Source organism: Suricata suricatta, chromosome 1 (genome assembly GCF_006229205.1).
Source record: "Suricata suricatta isolate VVHF042 chromosome 1, meerkat_22Aug2017_6uvM2_HiC, whole genome shotgun sequence".
Classification (NCBI taxonomy): domain Eukaryota; kingdom Metazoa; phylum Chordata; class Mammalia; order Carnivora; family Herpestidae; genus Suricata; species Suricata suricatta.
The window spans coordinates 82,854,840-82,862,105 of record NC_043700.1 but is presented as its reverse complement, the minus strand read 5'-3'; the positions used below and the strand labels follow the sequence as shown (position 1 = coordinate 82,862,105).

At 37.2% G+C, this 7,266-nt stretch overlaps 1 protein-coding gene across 2 annotated transcripts in view; it reads right to left on the bottom strand.

Moving 5' to 3' along the window:
* SLC7A11 (solute carrier family 7 member 11) overlaps nt 1–7,266 on the bottom strand; it is a 165,918-nt gene that overhangs the window by 39,240 nt on the left and 119,412 nt on the right. Inside the window, exon 13 of one of the 2 annotated variants that reach the window (XR_003909327.1) lies at nt 1,785–2,621. The exons of the other annotated variant lie outside the window; for it this stretch is intronic. The gene's annotated coding sequence lies outside the window, so the exon portion shown is untranslated. Of the gene's footprint in view, nt 1–1,784; nt 2,622–7,266 lie in introns of those variants that run through there. 2 annotated transcript variants of the gene reach the window in all.

The window sequence follows — 7,266 nt, the reverse complement described above, 5'->3', positions numbered from 1 at the left end:
GTTTAATTATGAGACCAACCAAAGAACTTAGAAGGGAAGAAGGAAAAAGTTCTCCTCTGTATTTCCAAGGGATGAATTGGCTGTCTCTTACAAAGTTAGCCCCTGAGAAAAAAGGAATACAGTCTCCAAGCAAGAAGAGACAGAGCCATCAAATAATGAAGGAAGTACTTCTGAAATCCTAAGAACAGCGATGTGCCAGTAAATATTTAACAACCCACTCTCCAGTAAGCGGGGAGGGGGCCTCCTGATATGCAGCATTTAAAATACTTCTGTGGCTGTCTTCAAGCGGTCAGTGTGATACTGGGTCCCAGTGAACACAGAGTAGGAAGAGATAAACGCTCTGCCCTCATGAGCCACAAAGAGCTGGGTCAGCACACCACCACAGAGGGTGGGGTGGGGTCGGGTGGGGGTGGAGGAGATGCAAGGAATTGCAAGCCTTTGGAATCAGCTCATATGGTCTGATTCTGATGCTGAGGGTTCCACATTTTTCTGATCCGTGCTCTCACTTTCACACAAGAAGACAGCAAGACTAAAGCTAATTTTTATTATAATTCAGCAACCATATGAAACCCCGAGTTTCATTTTCAAGTACATGGAAGTTGAAAGATGCTGTGAGAATGAAGAGACTCTTTTAGCACTATCCAAGTTCCTGAGATTCAGTCTTTGCCATAATCAAGAATTTAAGGAGAGAAACTTATCATTTACCTTTGTCATCTATTCATGTTCTCAAAACATTCCCAGTATCCCTATAGTCTTTTATCTGTTTAATGACAGTTGGCAACTTGGTTCTCCCAAAGCCTTACCTTGAATAGGCATTTGATTCCAAGGGAGTCTTTCATTCCAGATACCAGAGGCTGTGTTAAATTAGCTCTTTCACCACTGCATGTAACGGGCTGCCAACGCCCCTGAAGATGAATGGAATTGCATTGCTTTCAGCCTCAGTCTGAAAACCAGCCACATCCTCATTCCTAACCCCCGTTTCCTTAAGGCTCCATTACATTAAACCCATTCCCAAGTACCTTTCTCTGTATCAGTGAGGACTTTAACTCAAAAGAACATAAACCAAATAATGTTAAAAGCTACAGATGAAAGGAGTTTATGGTAAAGGTATTAGACAGCCTTCAGAATTATGGAAAACTTGGAAAATCAGACTCAGAAGGCAGGAAGGAGCCAAGAGAGATAATCCATGGGAAACACTGAAGAGAGAAAGTTTAATTTAGGACACCATAGACCCTATAACTAGCATCATCACCTCTGATTCCAGCCCTGCTACTGCCTCTCTGTGAATAATTTCTCCAGTACCCCGGGAGGGAACCATTTGACTGCCAAGCCAATACTAGGTGCTGTGTCCTAACTTCCTGGGTGTACAAATACAGAGCATCGAATGTCTTTATCCTTGAACATGAAACCCTGCTTGCCAATAAGAAGTAAAAATCTGAGGATTTACACCAAACAGAAAGAGCACTCAGATGCAGAATAGTATAAAACTATGACAATTGTCCTTGGTAGATGGGAATTGAGTACTCTTATAGATTAGTTTCAAAGAATGAGGGGGCAGAAAATCAGATGGTATTAAGAACAGGAGTAGAACAAATGAAGGAAATTGATGACAGGAACTGTAGACCAATCTTTTAGGAAGGAATAGAAGCGATAGTAGCTTGAAGGGCAACACAGTGTTGAAAGGAATGCTTTATTTCTGTTCCATTATAAGGGATAAATGCAAGTCAATGAGAGGATGCATTTAAGAGAAAAAGCTGAATATTTCAGTAATTAAGGGATTTATTGAAAATGAACAGAATTGGACAAAATTAAGAACACGTGCGTTTGGATTAACTTCATGAGGGTAATTTTCTACCTAACATCGGGGAAAAGGAAAGAATTAATGAAGACAGGGATGCTGTGAGTTGGAGGAATGCAGGTTGCAGTCGTTTATAGAGTTCTTTCAAATAGTCTTGATCTTTTTCTACTCTAACAGAAGATAAGAACAGTATTCGATGTTGAAGAAATGAGTCGGAGTTAGGATCCCGGGGTGAGTGGAAAACATTTAGAAAAGTTTTGATGAAGAGCGATAGTGAACTATGCATGAATAAATGATGTACTAGTGGAATTGAGGACCGCGTCCTATCTCACTGCCTAAAAAGCTGTTTCAAAATAGTCACTAAAGTTGGGCTGATAGATTTTTCCATTAAGGGGAAAAAAGTATTTACTAAATCCAGCTTCCCCAGTCCTGGTAACAGCCTTCAATGTGATTATACAAACAACAGATGCAAAAAGAGATTTTAGCCACTCACCCACACACATGAAATGCACAAATACCTTCTTGTAGTTTTAGTAAGTGGAATAAAATATTGCAAGAGAATAGAATGATTGTGGCAGATGGTAAATAAGTCCCAAGTTTCAGTGTCTGGGGCAGCCTTAGCTTAGGCTTTGCAGTGTCTTTGATGGCTATTTAAAGGAACTGGAATTTCACCATCCATTAAGAGTCCAGATCAGGCCTCCGCTTCACCTTGGTCTTCTGAGGCCTGTCTCTTTCCACAGAATCTTCCAGATGCATTCTGTAATGACACTGTAACAAGCCACCAAGATCACCTGCCAAAGCCCAATCTGCTACCGGAATCTTCCTAGAAGAAAAGGATGTTTCATCAGAAGCAGTCATTCATCCTAGCCCACACCTCGCCTGCTTCTGATCTTCTGCTGTTAAAAACATAACACACTGGAGGAAGATTGTGCTATATTTCATGAGTGCTCTGTGCCGCCACCAAGGGACAGTACCATCTGTTATTTGCTCTCAGCTTTGCTTACTGATAAAACAGGAAGGACAGCTTGCTGATGGGCTCTTTGAAGCAAATGGCTCCTCTCTTTCCTGCAATTAATGTTTATAAATTATTTCTACAGTGGATGGTATGTATGGTACCATGATTTCAAAATTAGTTTCAATAAATTAAGGTCCTGCATTCATTACAAGAGTGGCTTGATTACAATGCAACTCGTGGAGTTTAGAATGCGCTCTGCCTTTTATGAAAATTGCTCCATGAAATCAAACGCTGCTGTTAATTCTGTTCATTATCAACCCCTCGTAAGAAGATCTCAAGTTCATATGTTCAATTGTTGAAATGTCATTTTGTATAGTATATGCGAATTTCAGCTTTTCATAGAAAACAGGATTTGGGGTTACTTGAAAATTTCAGAGTCTAGGTTAATAGCCCTTTGGCTGTAGCAAAGGGAAATGGCTTGTGAGAACAAAGCACAAATATGGGATTGTTTCTTTTCTCGGCCTAATTACTCAGTTATTCCAATCACATGCCATTCTTTGGGCAGAGAAATAATTGTATATTTTCTGGCTTTTGCACTATTTGAAAAGGGATTTCCATAGATCTAGAATGTCTATCGCTTTTTTCTTAATTAGAAAACATTCTTTTACCTCAATTTGTCATGTTTCCTTTAATTCCTTGGCTCAATTTCCATGACCAAATTTGCCTGTGTTTTTTTAATAAACTAATTATTACATAGTGGTATATTTTCTAGGTACTAGTGACAATGAAATCTCTATTAGGCTTGTCACTTGAAAGTTTTAGACTAGGAATTTTAACTTCCAAGCAACACCTACCATTTAAAAGTACAAATAAGAAAACAAAACAAAACAAAAAACAGAATCATGATTTCTAAGGCCTAGAGGTTGGGGAGAGAATCCTTGGAGTAGTATAAGAGTCTACTCTGAAAAATCCAGGGAGGTGACCATCTCTTCATCTTTGTTTGAAATTGACTGAGAAATAGAACTTTTGCAAGGAGGGAGGATCAAAAGGAGGCAGGTATGCCCAGATTTGTTGGTTAAAGAAAACAATGCAGCAAACCCTGAAAGTATGCATCCCTAGAAAATATTAATAATGAATAAGTTAAATGAAAGAAAAAATTACTAGAACATGAAAGAAGAAAACTAGATAGGGAGCACCCTCCTACTATTAACAAGGTATATGTGGGAGAGGTAATTTTGTATTAAAAAAATAGGGACTCCTGGGTGGCTCAGTTGGTTAAGCGTCCACTTTTGGCTCAGGTCGTGATCTCGTGTTCTGTCTGGTTCATGTGTTTGAGCCCCTCGTCAGGATCTGTGCTGACAACTCAGAACCTGGAGCCTGCTTCGGATTCTGTGTCTCCCTCTTTCTGCCCCTCTCCCACTCACACTCCATCTCTCTCTCTCTCTCAAAAGTTAATAAACATTTAAAATTTTTTTTAAAAAATAGGTCAATAACATTGCACAATTTATGACGTTTCATTTTATTTCATAATAACTCATGGAAGATGCAACCTGTCTGGTTGTGCTCATTGTTCCATGAGAATAAATTAGAAAGCAAGGTAGAGATCTGAAGACGAAAACTAATTGCACAAAATAAAATCTATTATAATTTTTAAAAGATTAACTTGGGTGGGATTTGAATTATAACATTCTTGGTCAACACCTTGAAGGTGGTGCCATACACATTAATAAAGACAAAAAAAATGTTTGGGAGTTTTACTTAACATTAAATCTGTGTCATCCATTTTTTTCAACCTTCCAAGTAGCCAGCCATTCTTAGTAGATTGGAGTGGTATTCAAAATGGCACTGATTAAATGAAGATGTAAAGAGAAACTAATAGAGCACAGTGATGAAGAGACTAGGTAGTGTGCAATTAGTTTTTTTAAATGCCTTTTGGTAAGAATAAAAGAAATAATTACCCACAAGGTAATGCTGTTGTTCAAAAGAACAAGGACATTATTAGTGTATGTGTGGTGAATAAGAATGATGACATTATTTTCCTATTGAATATTGTCATCTCTCTTTGGGGCAATTTAGACAATCTAGGAGCCATAGGAATGATTAGACATTTGACAAAACACTCTGGTCATTTTATACTCCTCAAGTATTCAGGGAGATAGAAATTCACAAAAGTTAGAGGAGAGAATAGATTAAGGTGAATAATATGTTTTTTAAAAGGAATGGCATGCACTGGACCCAGAGGATATACTGAGGATCTTCTATCATGCTAGTCAGCAAGAAGTGGTAACTCTGTGTCTTTCACAATTCCCAAGAACACCCACATAAATGAAATTGAGAACATAATATGAAAGACTGAAATAAAATCTAGGGAAATGTATCTAGGACCTGAAAGACACCAACCTTTTTTCTCAGTCTTTGGTAAACACATATAATGTCATATTTCAAATAGTTGATGGTTATCCTTCTTATGCACCTGTTTATTATGTCCAGTCCTGTTATTATTCCCTATGATGCAGTTTAGAAAATAAATTTGTTCACTTAGTAAATGAACCAAATCATAAGCAACTGGATTTTTGCTCCATAGTTGACTTCTTTGATTACTCCTACACTTACTAGTCGACTTTAGGAGGAAAGGTGTTCATTTTCCTTTGATGGAAATTACGTACCTATTTATAGAAACTAAAAACAATCAAGGCATCCATTGTGATCTTATTCCGTGAAAGTTGCCTAATGTTTTAGAGTGACTAGAATGACATAATGACTGCCTACTAGTAACAAGTGGCTTTCCTTTGACAGAGAATTTAAATGGGTTTTTGATGATTGATTTCAGAATGTTCCATCTCCTAATAAAGTGACATGGTGAAAATGGGTGGCACAAGAATAGTATTCAAGAGAAAAGCTAAATATATAAATAAAGGCCACAGAGTAAAGAAACAAAATTGTGTAATTAAAACTACGTATCATTTGTGGCACCTGGGTCGCTCAGTTGATTACACATTCAACTCTTGGTTTCTGTTTAGGTTGTGATCTCACAGTTTTGTGAGTTCAAGCCCGCATCAGGCTCTGTGCTGACAGATCAGAAACTGAAGCCTGCTTTACATTCTGTGTCTCCCTTACTCTCTGCCCCTCCCCCACTTGCACTTCTCTGTCTTTCTCAAAATAAATACACTTAAAAAATTATTTTCTTAACTACCTATTATTTAAATGGTATTTTTCTTCAAAGTAATCTACACAAAAGTTATTACTCCAATAATGACTTTGTTCTAAGTATTTTTAAAACACCACTTTTGGAATTGACTTTAAACATAATGCCAGTCATACAGGATATCAGACACTCTCCCTTCCCACATCCTATGAAATAGCTTGAACTCTGCTGCCTCTTTCAATATGTCAAAATAAATGTTCTTTACTCAGAATATTTGCTGCCTCCTCATTTTACTGACCGGGCCATACAATTAAATTGAACAAGTAAAAAATAAAACTCTTAGAACTACTAATTTAAATTCAGATTCATGGTTCTTAATTTTTTTCACTCTAGTTTGCTGAATAGACTTCCTGTGTGCCCATGAACCAACGCACTAATCCACTCCTACTTTACTATTGATTTGGTTACATGCGGCTACACTGTATCACCAGATAAGCAGGAAGAAAAGTGGCTTACACAATCCAGCCTAAATGTTACTACTGAGGTCATATATTTTGGTCTTCAATTGCCACTTTAAACCAGGTCAATACTAGTGCCAATTTTGCAGCCAGTTTGGGACTATTATCACTCCTGGCATAGTTGTTTACAATCCTAAGAATGCTCATGTTCCTCCATTTAGGAGGATAAGAGTCTGAGGATCAAAACCTCTTAAGTTACCATCTCCAATCTAAACAAAGCCTCTCAGCTCCTGTCATTATGAAAAGAATTATTGTTTCTTAAAAATAGTTAAAATATTGGCTGATGGAGAGTACAGTGGCCTGGCAGATTTTTAAAGGAAAAAATAGCAAATACCAACAATACACAGTGAAATATAAGGATGTAATTCCTGTCTTACAAAAATTTCTAAAATAAAAGGGCAATATTTAGTATCATAATCCCTCTCCAAGATTATCATTGCATTACTGCTATTATTGTTTTCAATAAAATCTCTTGCCTTGGAAAGGAAGGTGGCAAATGTGACTTTAAAAAGTTTGTAGGTTAATTGCATATATTACGTGTCTACTGTGCATTCTATTAACATAAGAATAATTAACCATTTCTAAAGAATTTACTGTGGTCCAGGCACTATTCTTAGAGGTTATATAATCCTTATTTCAGTCTTATAAAGGGACCATTGCCAGCTTTATTTTAAAGATAAGTAGATCGAAGTTGGGAAAGGTTAATAACTTGCCCTTGGTTTCATCACTAAGAAGTGGGAGAGCCAAAATTTAAGCCCAGCTCTAACTCCAAAGTTTACATTTTTATTAACTATTTCTGAGAGTTATATTTGACTTATCATTGCTGTTGAAGTTTTAGTAGGAAAAATCT